We start from the raw sequence: 24904 nt of genomic DNA on the forward strand, positions 1-24904 counted from the left end.
AACCACTATCAGTGCGCAGCCCATTGAAGACACTTCGCAGAAACTGTGATGCACCACAAAGGGAAAACGCCCAGGAATGCTGTCAGACAGAATCATCCTGTTCTACAATAAAACCCACCCCCACACTCCCAATCAGACAATCGTTAAACTTCAGCGATTTGGTTTGGAAATACTGCACCATCGTTCGTTCAGTCAGGATCTTTTTTTAATCGTGTGATTTTCAAATTTTTGGTGACCTGAAGATGGTTGGACGTCGTTTTCGGTCGGACGAGGAAGTGCAAGAGTGGATGCGGTTTTGGATCGGTCAGCGGCATAGTGCAGCCTACGAAATGTAAATTCATCGTCTAGTCTCCCTGGTGGTTAAAGGTCTTACGCATGTAGTGAATGCATTTGAATGGAACCATTCCATGCTTCCGTCCACAGGTGTACACATTTCGCTTTTAACCTGCCTATGCTTGCCCGTTAGCCAGGCAGGCAAGCCACCATACGTTATCAGCAGAATTGGCAGGCGGCTTTACTCCCGTCCAAGCCAAGCTATGCCCAAACCAAGCAACTAAACGAGTCTTGCTGCCTTCCCGTCTTCCCGCAGTGCCGCGCTACATGGCAGATTTTTCTTTACGCTTCCATTCTAGTGTTATGAGCAGGGTTCGGAAGTTCATGGAAAGTTTTTTTCACACGACTATCACACTACGAGGCTCAATCATAAGACAAGATTCAAAGAAATACGTTTTCATTTTGGGTCATTGTAGGCTAGAAAGTGGTGGGCTCTTTTGTGCTTTTTTCCCTTTCGGTGTTTTTCGGACTTATATTTTTATTTCGATGCGAACGACTTTCTCTGCAATGCAACCCTCTTGCGACTAGAACTGGCCACTCTGAGTTATAGCTGTCATCAGGCCTCCTCTAATACATGTTTTCTGTAATAAGCAGAACTACCTCTGAAAGTCCAGATCCTTTGCACCTTAGAAAATGAAGATGTCTATTATACAGCAACGGCAAGTAATCCTAGATTTTGGAAATCTAGTTTGTGTAACCTTATGTTCAGCTAAATATTACCCCAGTTATACCAAGTTTAATTACTTTTCCCAGGATAAGTATTACGGGTCCGCTGAATTCATTTTAAGAGGCCAAAATAGTTCATTCCAAACTCCTCAAATGCATTGTAGGAAACACGAAGTTCATTTTTCATGTTATGTTAATCTAACAAGTAAATGTTTGAAAGAAGTGGCTTTTCCTTCATATTAAACTTTCTTTGCACTCCATTACGTACCACCAAAATGTGGTTTTTAACATTCACTGGGACATAATGTATTCCTATTTCAACTAATGATTACCCAAAATTTAGAAAGCCTTTATATGCTGCTAAATGGCCTCATAGCCCTAGCACACATTTTCACACACTTGTCAGCAAATAAGTCAGTGTCGGATTTCGAATTAATTATAGAGTGAGGAGACTACTTATCAAATGTATTAACATTTCGAAACATATTCGAAGTTTCCGAATGAGTGTGTGGTGATGTTATACACAATTTTCATTGCGAGACGCCTACCAATTTATTTGAAGCTCCCTCACAAAGGCACGAAATCATTTCCCGTACTGGTTTAGGGCTCTATTTCGTGTCTCGCATATATTCCCAGATTCTTAATTTCTGGTCATTCTCCTCTTAAGTGTGGTTTGTTCATTTTGCTGCTCCCACCGCTATGACGAATGAGCTACAGTGAAACTTAGTACTCCAATATATCACGTTGCACTGATAGCGGTACCTGCTGTCATGCTGTCAGCTGCAGCAGGGTAAACGGGTCCCGTGGCTTGCGTGAACACAACATGGCTGCCTTAACCACTGTGCTTCAGTACAAATGTTCTCTTATGTCGCTGTTGTGTCAGGGTCAGCTGCTTTAATGGTTGCGGCGCAGACAGCGCCAGGTAATCTGGAAGGAGGATTTGTACACCTGAGGTTCCGTTGTGTCCCCATTGTCCATCTCCTCCCGCCTCCCTAATTTCTGTCCATCTTTGCCTCCTCCTATCTGTGCTGATCTCCAGCTGCCCTTCGCTCTCTAGGTAATCACACCCCAATAGGAAGCTAGTGATTCTTATCGCTGTAGTATTTCATTCAAAATTGTACTAGTACGTGTACCAAATTTGATTTGGACCGTTCTAGTTGTTTGGATGAGTTTTTACTCGTGACCTTTCTCGCACATGTGAAATATATTTCATCCACATTTAACATATTTCGTATTTGTACACGTATTTCACCTGTACGCTAGCGAATTTCACCCTGCAGGTTCATTTACACGCAGCTTAATATCTGTGACATCTTATCTCCTGAACTGTGTGTCATGTAATCATACACACTGAAGCGATGAAGAAACAGGTATAGTCTTGCCTATTGAAATACTGAGATATGTAAACAGGCTGAATACGGCGCCGCGGTCGGCAACGCCTATATAATACAACAAGTGCCTGGTGCAGTTGTTAGATTGGTTACTGGTGCTACAATGGCAGGTGTTCAAGATTTAAGTGAGACTGAACCTAGTACTATAGTCGACGCACGAGCGATCGGACACAGCATCTCCGAGGTAGCGATGAAGTGGCGATTTTCCTGTACGGCCATTTCAAGAGTGTACCATGAACATCAGGAATCCGGTAAAACATCAAATCTCCAACATCGCTGCGGTCGGAGAAAGGTCCAGCAGGAACGAGACCAACGACGACTGAAGGGAAACGTTCTACGTGACAGAAGTGCAAACCTTCCGAAAATTACTGCAGATTTCGATGCTGGGCCATCAGCAAGCGTCAGCATGCGAACCATTCAACGAAACATTATCGATATGGACTTTCGGAGGTGAAGGCCAATCTTGTACCCTTGATGACTGCACGGTACAAAGCTTGGCGCCTCGCCTGGGTCTGGCAACACCGACATTGGACTGTCGATACTGGAAACATGTTGATTGGTCTGATGAGTCTCGTTTCAAATCGTATTGAGCGGATCGACGTGTACGGGTATGGAAACAACCTCATGAACCTATGGACGTTGCGCCGCGCGGGATTAGCCGAGCGGTCTCAGGCGCTGCCATCAGTGATTGTGCGGCTGGTCCCGGCGGAGGTTCGAGTCCTCCCTCGGGCATGGTTGTGTGTGTTTGTCCTTAGGATATTTTAGGTTAAGTATTGTGTAAGCTTAGGGACTGATAACCTTAGCAGTTAAGTCCCATAAGATTTCACACACATTTGAACATTTTTTATGGACGTTGCATGTCAGCAGGGGACTGTTCAAGCTGGCGGAGGCTCCTTAATTATGTTGATAGTGTGCAGTTGGAGTGATATGGACTCCTGATACGCCTAGATACGACTCTGACAGGCGATACGTACGTAAGCATCTTGTCTGATCATCTGCGTCCATTCATGTCAAATGGGCATTCCGACGGAGTTTGGCAATTCCAGCAGGACAATTCGACACCCCACACGTCTAGAATTGCTACAGAGTGGCTCCAGGAACGCTCTTCTGAGCTTAAATACTTCCACTGGCCAACAAACTTCCCAGACATGAACATTATTAAGAATATCTTGGATGCCTTACAACGCGCTGTTCAGAAGACATATCCATCCCCCTGTACTCTTACGGATTTATGGACAGTCCTGCAGGAATCATGGTGTCAGTTTCCTGTACCACTACTTCCGACATTAGTGGAACCAATGGCACATGAATCTGTGGCACATATGCGTGCTCGCGGGGCCTTACACTATAATAGGCTTGTGTATCAGTTTCTTTCCTTCTTCAGCGTATTTTTTCTAGGTACATTCACTGGAGTATGTGGAAACTGTCGGCAAAATATATTGCGAATAGACACAGTAGCAAAGAAGTATTCATATTATTGCATACTCCACTGCACTGTGAGAATTTGGCAGGAGACGACGTACTGGCGGCAGTAAAACTGCGAGGAGGGTCTCAAGTCGTGCTTGGGCTGCTGATACGGCCAGTTCGCTAACGGTGTTAAAACAGTGCGGGCGAAGCTGTTTACGTCCTCGTCGCGCTGTCAGCCTTGTGGTTGTTTACGTCCTGGTGGTATTCGCGCGTGTTACGATGAACAATAGAATGGCCAACTTTTACCGTAAAACCACTTTGAATTTCTCCTTTTCGAACGAATATGCGTGCCCAAACGCACTCGTCGTTGAACCATTTCTACGTGAAAAAGTGAATACACCCAGTGAAGAAAAGACCGGAATACACCAGTCCATGGTTAGAAGCGTGGTCTACTTCAAACTTACAAACGACGCAACTCGCGATAAGATTTTAGAACGGATGAAAGATGGCCTTAGATTCCGGCATTCCGACGGCCACATCGACCAAGTAATTGTTGACCATACCGGCCTGCGATTATGCAAGGTTCGTATCTTCGGACTTCCATTCCAAAGCCGGCAGAAGACGTGATGGCGACTCTTAGCCGTTATGGAACACTACTCGGGTATGTATCAGAGAATTGGGCACACTTCATTACATACCCAGTTTTGAACGGATTGCAGGGAGCCCGCATTGAGCTAAAGAAACATGACGCGTCCTATCTGTTCATTGGCGGTAGCGGGTCCGTGATCATTTACGATGGGCAGCTAAGGACCTGCTCTGGATGTGGTAAAGAAGGACACGTGCGTAATGAATCCCTTCACCCAAGAATTGATTTCTTAGGATGGATAGGGTGTGTGACTGCTGTGTGCGGACGCAGGAGGAGGTGGCCACTGTTCGCGAACGGCTGATCGTGCTGACGGCCGCGGTCAACCGTCATCAGGCTGCTGCCTCGGAGTGTAGTCTGGTGCGTCTCATGGTACACCCCAGGCGTTACATACTTCACTCACGGTCCCTGCTGTCGAGACATCTTCGCGGGTAGCCGGCGCGGTTGGGCCACCCTCTCCCCAAGGGGAGTGGCGGGTTCAACGGCGTTTGCGTCAAACGAGGTGGAGGGTCAATGTGGAGGTTGGCCGTGTGGCATCGCCCGCTCTGCCTGTGAGTGGAAATTTGGCCGCTCCTTCAGCAAGGTCCGAGCAGGCACATAGGGGGAGGGGTTTATTAGTGATTTGGAGCTCCAATATTAGGCGGGTGATGGAGCCCCTTAGTGAAACAGGGGAAAGGTCGGGGAAGAAGGCCAGTGTTCACTCTGTCTGCTTGCCACATCCGAGATGTGGAGGAGGCCACGCCGGCGGCGATAGAGGGTACTGGGTGCACCCGACTGCAAATTGTTGCTCATGTCGGCACCAATAACTCCTGCCGTCTGGATTCAGAGGTCATCCTCAGTTTATACAGGCAGTTGGTGGAGTTGGTGGGTGCGGAGAGCCTCGCTCGCTTGGTGGAATCTGAGCTAGCTATTTGTAGTGTCGTTCCCAGAACCGATCGCGGTCCTCTGGTTTCGAGCCGACTGGAAGGCTTAAACCAGAGGCTCAGACGATTCTGCGGAGATCTGGGGTGCCAATTTCTCGACCTCCGCTATCAGGTGGAGAAATGTAGGGTCCCCCAGAATAGGTCAGGCGTGCACTACACGCAGGAAGCGGCTACAAGGGTAGCGGAGTACGTGTGTGGGGCAGATGTGGGTTTTTTAGGTTAGAGAATTCCCTCCCTAGGCCCGACAAGACGCCTCCTGAGACGCGACAAGGTAGCAGTAGGCAAAACGCAACAGGGAATGACAATATTAATGTAGTAATAGTAAACTGCAGGAGCGTCTATAGAAAAGTTCCAGAACTGCTCTTATTAATAAGCGGTTACAGTGCCCACATATTACTAGGGACGAAAAGTTGGCTGTAACCAGATGTAAACAGTAATGAAATTATAAACTCAGATTGGAATATATACCTCAGAGACAGGCTGGACCGTGAGGGGGGAGGAGTGTTTATAGCGATAAAAAGTGCAATAGTATCGAAGGATATTGACGGAGATCCGAAATGTGAAATAATTTGGGTGAAGGTCACGGTTAAAGCAGGCTCAAACATGGTAATTGGATGTCTCTATAGGCCCCTTGGCTCAGCAGCTGTTGTGGTAGAACACCTGAAGGAAAATTTGTAAAGTATTTCGAGTAGATTTCCCGACCATGTTATAGTTTGGGTGGATATTTTAATTTATCATATATAGACTGGGAGAGTCACACATTTATAACGGGTGGTAGGGACAAAGAATCCAGTGAAATTTTATTAAGTGCGTTATCTGAAAACTACCTTGAGCACTTAAACAGAGAACCGACTCGTTGCGATAACATATTAGACCTTCTGGTGACAAACAGACTCGAACTATTTGAAACAGTTAACGCAGAACAGGGAATCAGCGATCATGAAGCGGTTACAGCAACGATAATTTCAGCCTTAAATAGAAATATTAAAAAAGGTAGGAAGATTTTTCTGTTTAGCAAAAGTGACAAAAAGCAGATATCAGAGTACTGGACGGCTCATCACAAAATTTTTATCTCAAGTACAGATAGTGTTGAGGATCAGTGGACAAAGTTCAAAACCATCGTACAATATGCAGTAGATGAGTATGTGCCAAGGAAGATCGTAAGAGACGGAAAAGAGCCACCGTGGTACAACAACCGTGTTAGAAAAGCAAAGGGAACTTCACAGCAAACACAAACATAGAAAAAGCCTCGCAGACAAACAAAAATTACACGAAGCGAAATGTAGTGTGAGGAGGGCTATGCGAGAGGCTTTAAAGAATTCGAAAGTAAAGTTGTAAGTACTGACTTGGCAGAAAATCCTAAGAAATTTTGGTCTTATGTCAAAGCGGTAGGTGGATGAAAACAAAATGTCAAGACACTTTGTGACCAAAATGGTACTGAAACAGAGGATGACGGACTAAAGGCCGAAATACTAAATATCTTTTTCCAGAGCTGTTTCACAGAGGAAGACTGCACTGTGGTACCTTCTCTAGACTGTCGCACAGATGACAGAATGGTAGATATCGAAATAGATGACAGAGGTATAGAAAAACAGTTAAAATCACTCAAAAGAGGAAAGACCGCTGGACCTGATGGGATACCAGTTCGATTTTACAGAGAGTACGCAAAGGAACTTGCCCCCTTCCTTGCAGCGGTGTACCGTAGGTCTCTAGAAGAGCATAGCGTTCCAAAAGATCGGAAAAGGGCACAGTTCATCACCGTTTTCAAGAAGGAACGTCGAACAGATGTGCAGAACTATAGACCTATATCTCTTACGTCGATCAGTTGTAGAATTTTGGAACATGTATTATGTTCGAGTATAATGACTTTTCTGGAGACTAGAAATCTACTCTGTAGGAATCAACATGGGTTTCGAAAAAGACGATCGTGTGAAACCCAGATCGCACTATTCGTCCACGAGACGCAGAGGGCCATAGACACGGGTTCCCAGGTAGATGCAGTGTTTCTTAACTTCCGCAAGGCGTTTGATACAGTTCTCCACAGTCGTTAAATGAACAAAGTAAGAGCATATGGACTATCAGACCAACTGTGTGATTGGAATGAAGAATTCCTAGATAACAGAACGCAGTGTGTCATTCTCAATGGAGAGAAGTCTTCCGATGCAAGAGTGATTTCAGGTGTGCCGCAGGGGAGTGTCGTAGAGCCGTTTCTATTCACAATATATATAAATAACCTTGTGGATAACATCGGAAGTTCACTGACGCTTTTTGCGGATGATGCTATAGTATATCGAGAGGTTGTAACAATGGAAAATTGCACTGAAATGCAGGAGGATATTCAACGAATTGACTCATGGTGCAGGGAATGGCAATTGAATCTCAATGTAGACAAGTGTAATGTGCTGCGAATACAGAGAAAGAAAGATTCCTTATCATTTAGCTACAATATAGCAGAAAGAGATTTTCACTCTGCAGCGGAGTGTGCGCTGATATGAAACTTCCTGGCAGATTAAAACTGTGTGCCCGACCGAGACTCGAGCTCGGGACCTTTGCCTTTCGCGGGCAAGTGCTCTACCATCTGAGCTACAGAAGCACGACTCACGTCCGGTACTCACAGCTTTACTTCAGCCAGCATCTCGTCTCCTACCTTCGAAACTTTACAGAAGCTCTCCTGTGAACCTTGCAGAACTAGCACTCCTTAAAGAAAGGATACTGCGGAGACATGGTTTGGCCACAGACTGGGGGATGTTTCCGCTGCAGAGTGAAAATCTCATTCTGGAAACATCCCCCAGGCTGTGGCTAAGCCATGTCTCCGCAGTATCCTTTCTTTCAGGGGTGCTAGTTCTGCAAGGTTCGCAGGAGAGCTTCTGTAAAGTTTGGAAGGTAGGAGACGAGATACTGGCAGAAGTAAAGCTGTGAGTACCGGACGTGAGTCGTGCTTCGGTAGCTCAGATGGTAGAGCACTTTCCCGTGAAAGGCAAAGGTCCCGAGTTCGAGTCTCTGTCGGGTACACAGTTTTAATCTGCCAGGAAGTTTTACAATATAGCAGGTCAGCAACTGGAAGCAGTTAATTCCATAAATTACCTGTGAGTAGGCACTAGGAGTGATTTAAAATGGAATGACCATATAAAGTTGATCGTCGGTAAAGCAGATGCCAGACTGTGATTAATTGGAAGAATCCTAAGGAAACGCCATCCGAAAACAAAGGAAGCAGGTTACAGTACTCTTGTTCGCCCACTGCTTGAATACTGGTCACCGGTGTGGGATCCGTACTAGATGGGGTTGATGTAAGAGATAGAGAAGATCCAACGGAGAGGTGCGCGCTTCGTTACAGGATCATTTAGGAATCGCGAAAGGGTTACGAAGATGGTAGATAAACTCCAGTGTAAGACTCTGGAAGAGAGACGCTCAGTAGCTCGGTACGGGATTTTGTTGAAGTTTCGAGAACATACCTTCACCGAGAAGTCAATCAGTATATTGCTCCCTCCTACGTATATCTCGCGAAGAGTCCATGAGGATAATATCAGAGACATTAGAGCCCACGCAGAGGCATACCGACAATCTTTCTTTCCACGAACAATACGATACTGGAATAGAAGGGAGAACCGATAGAGGTACTCAAGGTACCCTCCGCCACACACCGTCGGGTGGCTTGCGGATTATGGATGTAGATGTAAATGTATAATTACGCACCTATGGACCGACGAAGCTTCATGCCCTCTGACCAGTTTCCTGGGGGGACGGCGATGTTCCTGGATCCCCAGCAGGCGAAGAAATGCCACAGACCGCGCTCGTGAACCTAGCGTGATCAGGAGACAGACAATGCTTAAGGCCTCAGTACATTCGTTCTTCGCAATATGGGCGGGCACGGTAACGTTCTGTAGATGCAGGCGTACAGAGTTGCCATCATCAGTTTAAATATGTTTTTTTCCGTGTCACATCACAAGCAGCGGACTGTGACATTGCAGGTCCAAGAGCTATGGACCGGGGCTTGGCCGATTTTTAAGGTTATACTGCATACGTCAGCCCTGCAAAGAACGGAGATTGTGGAGCAGCGATTATCACGCATGATGGCACTGCAGTAGAAGACGTAACTTACTTACAGCCACCACAAACCGTACAGATGATAAGACTAGCGAATGTCTGTGCTCCATCTGGCACAATCCAACGAGGAGAGCGCTCACAGTTTTATTCTGAAACAGTTACGCCAAGTTTTCTGAGACCATATGGGCGCATAATTACGGGAGGAGATTTCAACTTTGTTCTCGTGGAGAAGGACCAATATCTAAGATTTCCCACCCCACACGAACTCCGTTAGTTAATTGGTCGATTTAGTCTCATAGACACTTGGGAGATAGTACGTGGGCATATTCGTATGTTGAATAAACTCCACGCAATGCTGATTCGTGTTAACACCTTGCACACATTAACTCAACTAGGACTGCAACAGAAGCTTAGCTGTAACTCACTGCCAGCAAAAAACTTCTTCAAATCTTAACGAATATTTAGTTTAATTTATTAGCGCTCATGCGACTGATTTATCACACATGAGAATAGAGCTTGCCATATTATTTCACTGCTGGTAAGGTACAACTGTCGTGATCTAAAAATGTGTTAAATGCATAGATATCCCTGCCTCTTACTTGTGGTAACTGCGAGATTCAGTGTTACTGCTTTCACTCTTCCCCAGTTGTGCGGGCAGCTGCTCAGAAACTTTTTTTTTTTTTTTTTTACAAACAAAGGACATAGTGATGGTCAACAAGAATCGTCAAACGCACTCCGTCTTGTCGCCCACTGAGTTTGAACTATGCATTCACACAAACTGTCACATGTGTCGTCCTTTCCCACTCCGCATTACTACCGCGGTTTGTGAAACTATGTTGTATTTAGAAGAAACGGAAGCTTCTCCTTGGTGCCTCACTGTCGTCACGATGTACGAGCTATGATTCATGCCCGTAGGAATTGCTTACTGTATTCAGTATCACAGCAATAGCTATAGTCATGCATTTATGTCTCAGACTTCTCGGGTTACTCTGACAGAGAGCAGACTTTTATTGACTTTTTCTTATTGTATTACATTATACGTATTCGCAGCTGTGTAATCTAACCACCACAGCTCTATTAGGGAATGTCGAGAATGAAAATTTGTGCCGAACTGGGACTCGAACCCGGGTTTCGCGCTTTACGCGAGCGGTCGAATTAGCTGCTTGGCTATCCGTGCACACTCACGTCCTGGGAAAATCTTCCACATGTCATCGTTCCTGCGTTACGACCTGCACTCGTACACACATTATGTAATTCCTGCTGCATAGGAAGGTACGTATTGATTGAAAGTCGCTGCCTGGTATATGAGGGTAAATACAATATTGCAGTGTATGTGTTTTTCATGCATCTCCGAGGGACACTAGATCGTTCTCTAAAACGACACAGGAACAGCAACATCGTAGCTTCGAAAAGTGATGTAATCACCCGCAGTGTTAGATTATGTGCTCACATAACTTACACACATAGTACTACTTTAGAATCTTTCCTGCTATACTTTCCTGGAACATCTCTTATGCTGTTATCATCCAACTGCTTGTCTACCAAATTACCCTAGGGTTCGCCTTCTGCAATGCACTGATGAATTATTAGTTCAGGAACGAGGTCAAATTATCCTTGATCGTGCCACAGCCCGCAGCGCTAAATAGATTACGCTGGAATACCTGCATAGAGTGGTTATCTCCAGTGATGTACCTGTTCCAGTAACCTTAGCTGTTCTTAGACTGGTTATATGGATCGTATGTAACTGGTGCTGTTGCGAGTGACTCAAATAGCCTTAACCAGCTGTGATTAAGCAAAAACCGTCGGGTGATTACCATACTTCAAGGTATCTGAAATATGGTGCTATCCGGGCGGCATTAGGGGTTAAGGTTTTCATGCAAATTAACTAATTTTCCTCTGGTATATCCATCGACGACGAATCAGATGTTGAAACCATTTGCTTGATACCACGTTTCTGCATGAATCAGAGTTGTCATGTTTTGATTATTATTCTTCCTTCGGTAAGTTTTTTTCTGAGTGTGTGTTAGAGAAAGGCGTTTGGTTATCTCTCTCTTGCCTGCTGGGACAATTTTGAACATGGTGCCATCCAGGCATGGCCATCCTTCGTTTTTATGCATTAGGGATTGTGGTGTTCATATTTATCAGCTTGTTGTACTTGGGTGTATCTGTCATTTTGCGTATTCAGTAAAAGTATATTGTTTGCTCTACATCAATAATGAGAATGTTATGTGGAGCAATATATTGTACTTGGTCTAAGACCAAATAGGTAATTTGTCGTAGCAAATGGGGATTTGAAAATCAGTACTAGTTTCACTGGAAAGTACAGTTTGTTAAAGATCGTCTTAACACAATCATTTTCATATGGATGAAAAATTAGTGTAAAATGTTGCTTCTAATGTTATTACAACAATGTCTACAGGCTGTAGGTTGTAATGAACTAAAGCCCTCATTCATAATGAAACAACCCTCACTATCCACCGGTGATGCTTCCCTTTTATGGAGCGTTAAGGCCCCCCATAAACTATGAGACCAGATCGTCGCACATGACAACCATCTTCGGCAACTCAACGCTGTAGTTCCCTCCAGCAGTACTCCACTAGTGCACTCAGGCATCCTAGCCACTATCCGGCTGATACATCTCGACAGTCCACGTGCTGTCCCTGCTGGTTCAATACACCGTTGCCACACGTGGCCTCGACCTCGCACTGCAATGCCACCGCCATCAGCACACCACCTGCATTAGGTGCACATTTCTTCTGTATTAACCAAAATAGACCACTATCAAGCAGAAATTATTGTACTACAGAAACTTCCTGGCAGATTAAAACTGTGTGCTGGACCGAGACTCGAACTCGGAACCTTTGCCTTTCGCAGGCAGGTTCTCTACCAACTGAGCTACCCAAGCACGACTCACACGCCGTCCTCACACCATTATTTCTGCCAGTATCTCGTCTCCTACCTTCCAAACTTTACAGTAGCTCTCTGCGAACCTTACAGAGCTAGAACTCCTGAAGGAAAGGATCTTGCGAAGACATAGCTTAGCCACAGCCTGGGGGATGTTTCCAGAATGAGATTTTCACTCTGCAGCGGAGTTTGAGCTTATATGAAACTTCCAGGCTTTTCTATAACTCTTTCTAACCTCTTTCAGAACTTCCTGGCTTTCCTTTATTGTACTACTGTTTGTATAGCCTCGCATATTTACAAAATTTCTATCGTTACCACGTTTCTCCTACATTCAGAAATTTTTCTATACAGGGTGTTACAAAAAGGTACGGCCAATCTTTCAGGAAACATTCTTCACACACAAATAAAGAAAAGATGTTATGCTGACATGTGTCCGGAAACGCTTAATTTCCATGTTAGAGCTCATTTTAGTTTCGTCAGTATGTACTGTACTTCCTTGATTCACCGCCAGTTGGCCCACTTGAAGGAAGGTAATGTTGACTTCGGTGCTTGTGTTGACATGCGACTCATTGCTCTACAGTACTAGCATAGAGCACATCCGCACGTAGCATCAGCAGGTTAGTGTTCATCACGAACGTGGTTTTGCAGTCAGTGCAATGTTTACAAATGCGGAGTTGGCAGATGCCAATTTGATGTATGGATTAGCACGGGGCAATAGCCGTGGCGCGGTACGTTTGTATCGAGACAGATTTCCAGAACGAAGGTGTCCCGACAGGAAGACGTTCGAAGCAATTGATCGACGTCTTAGGGAGCACGGAACATTCCAGCCTATGACTCGCGACTGGGGAAGTCCTAGAACGACGAGGACACCTGCAATGGACGAGGCAATTCTTCGTGCAGTTGACGATAACCCTAATGTCAGCGTAAGAGAAGTTGCTGCTGTACAAGGTAACGTTGACCACGTCACTGTATGGAGAGTGCTACGGGAGAACCAGTTGTTTCCGTACCATGTACAGCGTGTGCAGGCACTATCAGCAGCTGATTGGCCTCCACGGGTACACTTGTGTGATTGGTTCATCCGACAATGTGTCAATCCTCGTTTCAGTGCAAATGTTCTCTTTACGGATGAGGCTTCATTCCAACGTGATCAAATTGTAAATTTTCACAATCAACATGTATGGGCTGACGAGAATCCGCACGTAATTGTGCAATCACGTCATCAACACAGATTTTCTGTGAACATTTGGGGAGGCATTGTTGGTGATGTCTTGATTGGGCCCCATGTTCTTCCACGTACGCTCAGTGGAGCACGTTATCATGATTTCATACGTGATACTTTACCTGTGCTGCTAGAACATGTGCCTTTACAAGTACAACACAACATGTGGTTCATGCACGATGGAGCTCCTGCACATTTCAGTCGAAGTGTTCGTACGCTTCTCAACAACAGATTCGGTGACCGATGGATTGGTAGCGGTGGACCAATTCCATGGCCTCCACGCTCTCCTGACCTCAACCCTCTTCAGTTTCATTTATGGGGGCATTTGAAAGCTCTTGTCTACGCAACCCCGGTACCAAATGTAGAGACTCTTCGTGCTCGTATTGTGGACGGCTGTGATACAATACGCCATTCTCCAGGGGTGCATCAGCGCATCAGGGATTCCATGCGACGGAGGGTGGATGCATGTACCCTCGCTAACGGAGGATATTTTGAACATTTCCTATAACGAAGTGTTTGAAGTCACGCTGGTACGTTCTGTTGCTGTGTGTTTCCATTTCATGATTAATGCGATTTGAAGAGAAGTAATAAAATGAGCTCTAACATGGAAAGTAAGCGTTTCCGGACACATGTCCACATAACACATTTTCTTTCTTTGTATGTGAGGAATGTTTCCTGAAAGTTTGGCCGTACCTTTTTGTAACACCCTATATAAATTACCCTCCACTAAAACATAGCACACCTAAGTGACCCCTCACAGACCTTTCTTTGGTTGGTAGAGGCTATATTTCAAGCGTTCTCTTCTCAGGGATTCTTCACCTAAATGTCGCATCGTCAGAATTACTCACTGTGAGAATGGTGTGCTCATGATCATGGCTTGTGTTGGCAACGATATCCTTTGCTAAGTAGTATTGAATCAGCCACTACCTAGCCACGGCTCTGTAGTGAATCACAGTTAGGCTGCTCGAAGAAACAAAATTTGAAAAAATGAAAATTTGCTCAATCCTTTCATCACCGTCTGCTGCAGTGCCAATTTAAGTTACGCCATGACACAGTCCGAAGTCGAGGGAAAAAAAACCTGTCAACAGTAGGCGTACTTCCACTAGAAGTTTTGTTTTATGGTCACATAAGAGCGCTTATTTGAATTGATCTTGAGATGATGAAAAATATGATTTGTACTGGGATTCCAATATGGATCTCTCCTTTGGTGGTACTTCATTCTCTCAAGGTTATACTGTTCCATCATTTCGTTGTTTCTCCAAGATGCCAGACTACCTAAGTTTCTACGAAGAGCACGTTTCTGGGTTCAAAGCCAGATCCAGCACAAGAATACTCATCACTTCGTTTTAAGCCCTAGCATGTGCACACCTACGTACTGGTGACAAAATATTTTCATTGTTAAGTCTCTTTGTTTGATGTCAACATTAACGACTGGTGCTCGTTTCAGCTTTTAGTCATACAGTGAAGTGTTCATCACATAGTTTCAAATTAAAATACTCCACATCTTGCTACTGATTAAATATAATTAGATGATAAACGTCTCTTCCTTTATAGTTAGCAATGACAATGTGTTCTGTGTCCGGCTCTCAGGCAGCAACGAATTTCCCATAAAATCATTAAAATTTCTGGAAAGTCATACCTAAAAAGAGAAATTTAGAGGTAACATACCTTTGTTGACTTTTCGTCGCGTTCTTTATGCTCAGGCATACGTGATCTCGTAATTGGAGAACAAACAGTCGATATTCAACATCAATTCATGGATAGAAAACAACAGCGCAAGATGCGTGGTTCGAATTCCCGTCAGGTAAAAGTAATTTTTTCTTCATGTAAGGTTCAAACATCTTGCTATATGTGAAAAAATTCGATATCTAACATGTAATTTTACTTACTTACCATCTGTTTAGTTGCTGAAACGAAAAATTAGAATATGACATGTCAGTTTTATACACGTGCATACTTTGCTACCTGTTAATGAAATAAGAAACAGAAACTCTCTCTTGGTTAGTTAGCAGGCAGATAACGGTCGTATTAGGATTACCAGTCCAGTACGAAAGCTTTCGTTAATATTCTAATTCAGGCTTCGTAACTGATACAGATTAAAACTTCCGTACGTCACGTCTTTTTACCTTTACCGTGACCGGGTCTCGGTCAGGCACGAAAGCTTTGTACGGACAGCAATGACTGTAGGTCCTGGGTTTGAATCCACATCTAGAACAAAAACGTTCATCATTCAAACAATATAAAGTGCAAACAATTGCAGAAGTAATACATCACGAATCATGGATGCAGTGGAATTGCTGTTAAGGTGCTTATAATGTTGAAGTTTCCATAGAGCGCTTACCGCTTTTGATCGCATTCCTCTTAAACGGTTAATTTATGCAAACCCACCCGCCACTTGTATGTGACCTGCAGTAAGGTCATAGTTGTCAGACTTTTTTTGGGCGACCTGAGAGTGACATCATAGACTTTACGTTATTTTTAGGTCACAAATTATAGTAAGTACTATGCAAGAGAACGCCCCTTACATTTTTTAAAAACTTATGACGGTGCATTAGGTTTGTTCCAATGGGTTTTCATGTTGTGTCATTTGGAATTCACACATCTACTGTAATTTTACAGTGTTTGTACTGCCATGACGTCAATTTTGGTTCACAAATTATAGTAATTAGTATAATTCGGGCAAAAGGAAAATATCCCACAATTTCAACGTTACGCAACAGACCTTGAAGAGTTAGGTAGAGGGGAGGAGGAGGGTGAAGATTGACGCTTTTACGTTATAAACTATAACCATTAAGATAACTGGGTCATTAATTAAATATATCTAAACATAACATTAGAGCACAGGTTACTGTTTTCTTTACATGAAGGTCATTAAATCACACTCGCTCATGTGGCCAATTTGCTTACATAAGAGAACAATGGATCCTTTACGCGAGAACCGGTGGAGTCTCAAATACTTTTTGAAATGCAAGCTGTTTAGTACTATGTGACATATCATACGGTATATCTACCCTTCAGCTTATAGTATTCGTTGCCTATCCAACTATTGCCTGGATTTGTAATCGTTTATCTTTACAACGTACTGTCGAAAGTGCAGTGAGTTGCCGCAGTCGGAGGGAATGAAGAGGCTTGCACAAGTAAGAGTAGTATTGAGAGCTGCATCAAACCAATCTTCAGACTGAAGACCACAACGACAAAATGTTCCTTCAAGGGTGCGTTATATGGTTCTGGAAATAAAGAATTACTATGTTGCTGGACGCACCAAACATTGCACCGGAACTTTTCGGCAAATGAAAACTGGAAATTTTAGTATATCAATGAAACTCATTCGAAATTAACGTAATGAGCAACGATATAAGAAAAACGAAAGGAGAAATTAACGTAATGAGCAACGATATAAGAAAAAAAGTTTAAGTGCTATAAATATGGTTATTCTCCTGCGTAAAACTGAGCCAGATGTTATATTATGGTGAAAAAAGGGAAAAAGCAATACTAAAACAGTTTAATCATTCGAAAATCATACTTGCTTCGTGCCGAAATTTTAGGAACACAAGCTCACAATACAAGTACTTTCCCTTCATGTTCACACAAGCATTGACATTCGAGGGTTTGAGGGTTCGAGTGCCACCGAAAGCATATTTTATTGATTGCAGTTAAATTCCCGTACAGTGGAACCTCGCTTAACGAGCACCTCCCATAACGCCCAGTTCGCATAACGAGCAAAACAAATGGTAAAAACGAGTGACAACGATTTAGTGTGACACCACATGCCGTTCGCGTGAGACGGGGAAACGTTCAACAAAATGAACACCATTCACTGTCGGCAGCGTTGTGAGGCACGGCGAAGCAGCCACGAAGGCCACGAAGGCAGCAGGGAACTTCATCAGCAACTTACAGATGCTTGTAGATTCTGAGGGTTGTCTGCCGCAATAGGTTTTTAATTATGATGAGACGAATTTTTTCTGGAAAAAGATTCCGAAGCGTAAATTTTGTACAATGTCTTTACTATGTACTGCAGTCTGGGCTTAGAGCACAGTCTACTGCCATCTTAGTGCAGCCTGTGATCACACATTTTTCTAAACATGTATTTACACAGTGTTTTTATGAGCAAATTTTAATAACCCTCGTAGAAATGTCCCCGAAGATAAAGCCCCAAGAACACAAATAAGGAGAATGAAAATGACCTTGGAAATGAAATGTAAAGTCATTGAAAAGCATGAACATGGTGTGAGCGTTGCTGATTTAGCACGCACATACAATCTGTCTACATCAACTATTTGCTCTATACTCAAGAACAACGACAAGATTAAGGAAACACATGCCTCAAAGAGAGTGACACGAATATCTTAACGATGATTTCGTATTCTGGACAATGTCGAAATGAAAAGTAATTGGAAGGCGACACTATTAACGAGAACATTATTTGTGAGAACGCGAGAATGTTTTTCGCCAGCCTCTGACGTCAGGATCTTCAGCGGCCGATGAAGTGTTTATGGGAGGCCGTGGGTGGTTCACGAAGTTTAGGTGAAGAACCGGTATCCACAGCGTTGTGATGCACGGCGAAGCAGCCACGTAAGCCACGAAGGCAGCAGGGAACTTCTTCAGCAACTTACAGATGCTCGTAGATTCTGAGGGTCGTCTGCCGCAAAAGGTTTTTAAATATGATGAGACGGGTTTTTTATGGAAAAAGATTCCGAAGCGTACATTTATAACAGCAGAAGAGAAGACATTGCCCAGTCACAAGCCAATGAAAAACTGTCTCACACTGTTATACTGTGGCAATTCAACCGGCGATTTGAAAACTAAACTGTTGCTTGTTTACCATTGGGAAACTCCACAAGCCTTCAAGCAGTGTAAAGTCCAGAAAGGCAGGTTAAATGTGATGTGGAGGTCCAACAACAAGTCTTTCGTTGGACGTGATCTTTTTAGTGATTGGATCAATGAAGTGTTTTGCTATTCAGTGAACAAATATTTGCTTAAGATGAATCTGCCACTGTATCTCTTGATTCTTATGGACAGCGCTCCTGCCCATTTTCCAGGCCCACAGGATCACATCGTTGAAGAATTTCAGTTTATCAGAATCCTGCTTCAGCGTCCCTTACTCTAGCCTATGGACCATCAGCTTATTTCTAACTTTAAGAAGCTCTACCCTAAATCCCTCCTCGAGCATAGCTTCACGTTGACTGACGCTACCAATCTCTCTCTCAGAGGGTTTAGGAAATACCACTTCAACATCGCTACCTGCGTCAAGATAACTGAAAATGCGTGGGAACGGATTATCAAGAGAACTCTCATTTCTGCTTGTAAGAAGCTTTGCCCGTGGTGCGTTGTCGAATGTGACTCTTAGGCATTTGGATCAGTACCTGCGGAGCCTGTTGTCAATGAGATTGTGTCTTTGGACAAGAGCATGGGACTAGAAGTGGATAACAATGTTATGAATGAGCTTGTGGAAGATCTCAGCCAAGAAATGACCACCAAAGAGCTTAGGAGTTGCAGTGTGTTTCATAGCAGGAGGTTGTGGAGAGGAGTTCAGAGGAGGAAAAGGGGGAGGAGGAGGAGGAGGAGGAGGAGGCAATAGCAAAGCAGCAATCTTCTGTCGCAATGAGAGAAATGCTTAAAGCATGGGAATCGATTGCATCGTACATTGAAAATCATCATCCCAATAAAGCATTGACTACGTGCACTACAAATTTATTTGGCGATAGTGGTGTGTCGCATTTTCTCCAAGTGTTGAAGTGTCGACAGAAGCAATGATTATAGATAGCTTCCTAGTGAAAACAGTTAGTTATACATCATGAATAATAAAATGCAAAGTACTGTATGTGTAATTATCTTTGAATAAATAACGTGAATAAGATAAAACTTCTAGTACTTATTCTGCATGGACTGCATTATCGTATTTTGCATTAATTTATATGGGATAAATTGCTTCACTTGACGAGTGTTTCGCTCTACGAGTAAGATTCTGGATCGAATTACGCTCGCTAAGCGAGGTTCCACTGTACTTCCTTGTCTTGTGCATTTGGCAGCAATTGCGCAACAAGTACACGTTTATGTAGCTTGCGTTATCGACACCAGCAGTACCTGTGTTTCTCCATTATGAATAGTTCGACATTGTTCTCAGCTATTTTTCTTAAATTTCATACCATTCGCCATGCAGCACGTTATAAAATCATTTTGACTCCTATGCCAATGAAGGGTACTGTAACTTTACGACGTCTTACCACTCAAATGTATTTCAGTTCATATACACGTTATGAGAAAAATCTGTTTGTCTTTATGCTGTGACTTCACCAGGTAAGGTTAAGAACTACCTGCGTATCTCGTAACAAATTGTCTACATGTTGACTCACAAACAGCCAGTTAAACAAGTAGCATCGGAAGATGGGAAAATGAGGAAATTTTGCATTTAGGTTTTTGAGAAAATAATTGATAATTGTGGAGCTGATAAAGTAAGAGCTACTCTAGTATATTTCTACTTTGAAGCGATTTAGCTTGTTGAAGATAGGGGGTGACTAGAAGGATGTTTATGAGAGTAGTTGCCAATTGAGGAAAGGGGCCTGTCATTTACTAATATCTGCCTGGTTTATGTGCAGCTAATATGTTAATATAGCTACATAATCTTTCGTTATATGCTTCGTTGTTTGGCCACTTCAAGTGCTATGGTTACGTAGTGATGAGATAAACCTAGTAAAACAACCGATGCATTCGGATGTTGGAAAACAACCTTCTCATTTGGTTGTAGTTCCATGTATCAGCAGAATTATTCATTCATTCTTTTCATTGAAACTAGTCTCTGGGAGCAACCGAATGAAGACTGTCGATTCAGTCAGTCGGACTACTCAATCATTCTTTTTAATAAAATCGGTGTGTGGGAGCAACCGACAGAAAACAGTCGTGCAGGTTTACCTATCGGTCGGATTATTATTTATTTACTTTATTCGAGTGACAGAAGTCAGTGGTTGTAATCGAATGAAGAGATTCGACACCAACATTGCCTGAATTATTCATCCCTTCTTTTCGAGTGGAAACCATCTGTTATTCTCTGTTCATTCTTTTATCTGAAACCACTCTTTAGTGCTTCAGATGACTCATCTATCCATTCATTCTTCTGAGTGAAACCACTTGCAATAATTTAGTTAGTTGAACTAAGGCAATGCTACATAATAGGACAGAGGCTTGTCGTAAGTGAAGACGTATCTCAAGCGTATGCCAACGTTAAAATAAGCATTGTACATGTTCATTTATTTATGAACTGAATGGAGTATTTTTCTTTTCATCATTTAAAATTAACTTATGTATTGCTGTGGATGAAATCGTTACAGGTGCCATTAACGTGTAATTAATTAACTTGACCTATCACTGGCGTAGGTCTGTCATCCCTTCGATTGCAGCTCCCAAACAAAAAAATCTAAAACCGCAGTCGTCTGGGTGAAATTTGATTATTTTTCCGGACACAAACTGTCTGTAGACGATAATTTGTTTGATGACCACTATTTTTCGGGAGGAGCGGGGACATGAGAGGTGGAATGCTTTCTCGCTTGCGTTTCAGTGCCAACAACGCCAGTGGGTGCATGCCTCCATCCGTCCAGCTGATATAAAATACACGTGAGAGTGTCAGGGATTTATGAAAAGGCATTATAGAGACGTTCATGTTTAACCGTAGCACTAATTAGCTATAAGGAATATGAACATAAATGAAATTAATTTTACACAGCTCAATGCGTAGAAGGCAAGTAACATTAAAGATATTCAGTGGTCTGATTGACGGGTCTGCTTCGCGGTGTATGTGATCTCTCATTGTCGACGGCCTCTCATTGTCGGCGGCTTCTCACTGTCTCAGTAAAGAAGCATGGAGAATACAAGGTGTACCAAAATTGTCTTTACAGCTTCGATCACATATATTTGAGAAATTGGGATAGGAAGAAAAGCGCGGTTTGCCTCACAGTGTTTATAAATACCGAAGGTTCTAGTAGCCGCTTAACAGAGATCAGTGGCCATATTTTTTAGAGAAATATTTGGGACACATTTAAAAATTTTGATATTGCAGGATGTGTCTTCATTGAATGTAATAAATGCAAACTATCGCTTTAATTTCCTACAAAAAGTACATTAATTTATATTTTATTAGGAAGTTCAAAGATGGAGTGCAAGCAGACATCAGTGCTGTAAATTTTCTTCAGCATGTCTGTATTCTTTAACAGCATTATGAAAACATTCAACTCGAATTTCATCACAATTCATTCTAGCCACTAACATTTCTTTGGTAGTTTCTACGATAAGTCGTGTTCTGTCAGTGCTCCATACTTTACTCATTTAGGAAAATACTCTTCCAGTAACCGTATACTGATACAGGTGAAATGAACATATAATTCGGAATAAATTGTTTCATAGCTGTTAAATTCAGGACAGATAGGCGTCCGTAAGTATTTTCGAAACATTCGGAACAGAGCTAGGAAAACTGTGACTGTCACGAGAAAAGGTGGGTGGAGGGGCGAATGGTCACTTGAAATGTGCGCGCCGTCTGTAGCACACAGGTTGTCTAAGCTATATGCCAGTACTATTTCCGGCCTAGGATGTCCTCATCAGAGTCAGATATTGCTGCTCTTATATGACCTCACAGTTCGTGAAAGTCCCACCCGAAGGTGAAAATGTAATGGGGTTCCGCAGGACCTGGATGTCAGACCTGGACTGTACCAACCATTCCACACATTGCGCCAACTGCTTAAGTGTGTACAGTCAACAGCTAACATGGGAAAATAATAAAAAAAATCACCTTTAGATGTGTGTGAACAATATGCCTTTCTGTCTATTCCCATTTCTAAAATATACGTGATAAAATTTGTAAGATCATTTTGGAACATACTGTATACGTATAGAAGACCGTTTAAGCGTGCGTGCGTCAGCGTTTTTAATAGACTGAACGAAAAAACAATTTATGATTCGGTCCTTCTTTAATGATTTTTAACTATGCAGTCTATTTCCAGTCAATCGAATTTGCAGCGACACGTGAAAAGGTCCGGGTTCACCCCAGACAGTTGTATAAACGTCCCTTCAGCACGCCTCTGGACGTACTCAAAATTAGGACCAATCCTGGGAAATCCGGACGTATTGCCGCCATAACTGGGGATGCAAAACATGAGCGCATTTATTCCCTTAATGATACACGAAGAAGAGAGGAATCTTACTTCATTTTATCAATAGTTTCCATTCCGTTTTGTAGGCAATGTGTGATGATGTCCACAAATGAAAAACCATTTGAATATTTAGCCTTTTCTATGTGTGAAAGGTAAATATTTTCTATAGAAAATTACGTCATCAGCAACATACGTGCCCCCGACGTTTCCGGTTTTACAAGTAGTGTCCTAGCTATTAAAATGTCATAAGCACAAATTTTCAGCACTATCTGTACGGCGTTAGTAATCTGTATGGGGCTAGGAGAGATTATTTAATTTTTATTAGTCCGTTTTAAAATCATTTTATATTAAAATGCTTCTACATTTAAATAACTACTTTCTGCTTTTTAGTCTTGTGTGTGTGAAACTTTTCAACTGATTTAAAGCATTTTAATAAGATTACAACAGAGACTTACGGTAAACTTCAGGAGTGTTTCAGTTACTTTCCAACTGAGTCAAACATTATGTGGCTTTCTCATATGCATATCTCGCAGAAAGGCCACGAATGTAAAAATGAGAGACAATTGAGCTCACAACGAATCTTAGTAGCAATCGTTTTAACTGCAAACATTCGCGACTGGAACAAGAAAACGGGAACGTAGCAGTGGGACTCAAAGTACCTACACTCCGCCACAAGAGAAGACGAGTTAATATTGCACTGTCATTCAGCTGTAACTAAGTTGAAAGAAGCTTCAGGTCTATAGCTTATCGGGAAGTTAGTTTAAAATGAAATGCACAATATGAGCCGAACAGACGGACAGACCAAAATCATAGTGCCCTCCCCCACACGTCTGATATGAAAGCGAGACCGTTCTTGCACCAAGTACCTACTGTCGGCCACACACCAGAAAAGAAAGCGGGTTAATATTGTGTTGTCATTCAGTTCTGGGTTAAGTTGACAGTTACAAGTCTGTAGCTTATAGGTAAGTTTGTCTTAAATTAATTTCAAAATTGTGCCTAACAAACTGACAGGCAGATAGGGTTTCTCTACCTAAAATGTTACCCGTTGTGGTATTTATTGGCCTACATCTGAGTGAAGTCATTTGTCCCAGTTTCCCGGCTTGTACCGTATGTGAACGTGATCTGTATTACTTTGAGCTTTATTCGGAGCGCTGCATAGCCGGCCTCGACTATCATGTGCGTTAAGAACAATTTGAGTTTGTTTCGAGTGGGATAGAAAGGTAACATGCTATCACCAAACACAAAGTATGATGTTGACATAACGAGAATTTTCAGCAGTATTGGTATGTTTGAATGGTGTTCATTCGAGCTGCAGAAGACAAAATGACGGAAATCACTCTCTACGAAAGACTGCCGCAGCTATCGCGTCCACTCTTGGTGCGTAAGACGCTCATTTTCGGATGCCACACGTGTCTAATATCTCGCCATTCCTGCAATACAGAAGTGGACTCTGAAGGTGCAGGCGACATATCCAGCCATCTTAATGTGATAACCAGTCAAATGCCTGAATAGCTATCGGTTCCAGCGCCCACCTCTGCGAGACGTTCAGGAAGAGTGTCATAGAGTTTCCGCAAGGTATCGACTGGGATGTGGGGTCACACCGACTCCAGTGCCGTGGCTAGGTGCGCTAGGCCTCTTGGTTGACGATGCATGGAACGAAGAACCGGATCGAGGTGGTCCCATAGATTCTCGATTCGCCCTTATACGGGGAGTCTGGTGGGCAGGGGAATAATGTAAACTACGTACGATGGAGCTCTTCTAACCACGCATGCTGTGTGACACTTCCAATTTTCCTGCGGGTAGATGCCATCGACAAACAAACTGAATTTAGGGGTGGACATGCTCCAGAATGATAGATGCACACGGAAATACGAGATCACCCAGGAATAGCCACCAAAACATTCCTCAAGTGTGGACTCTTCCGACAATTGCTGCACTGTGTTTGGTTTTAGACGTGTTTCACGTCCTCCACAACAACAGCGATCGTGAATGTCAATGAAATTCACCAACAGTCGTATAACTTAGGATGTTATTTTATCTTATTTTATGATATACAGCCATATCAAACCGTAAGTCACTGGATGTCGTTGCTATCAAGTCTTCGAATGGTGCAGTAGCGTAACGAATTCAAGACATCCAGTGAATTATGACTGAATTTCACAGTTTAATTCATTTGGAGAAGTTCATATGGGACCTGAAGATGGCGTAATGGGATGCTGAAACTGGTAGCCTTCAAA

The sequence above is a fragment of the Schistocerca serialis genome, chromosome 3 (genome assembly GCF_023864345.2).
Source record: "Schistocerca serialis cubense isolate TAMUIC-IGC-003099 chromosome 3, iqSchSeri2.2, whole genome shotgun sequence".
NCBI lineage: Eukaryota > Metazoa > Arthropoda > Insecta > Orthoptera > Acrididae > Schistocerca > Schistocerca serialis.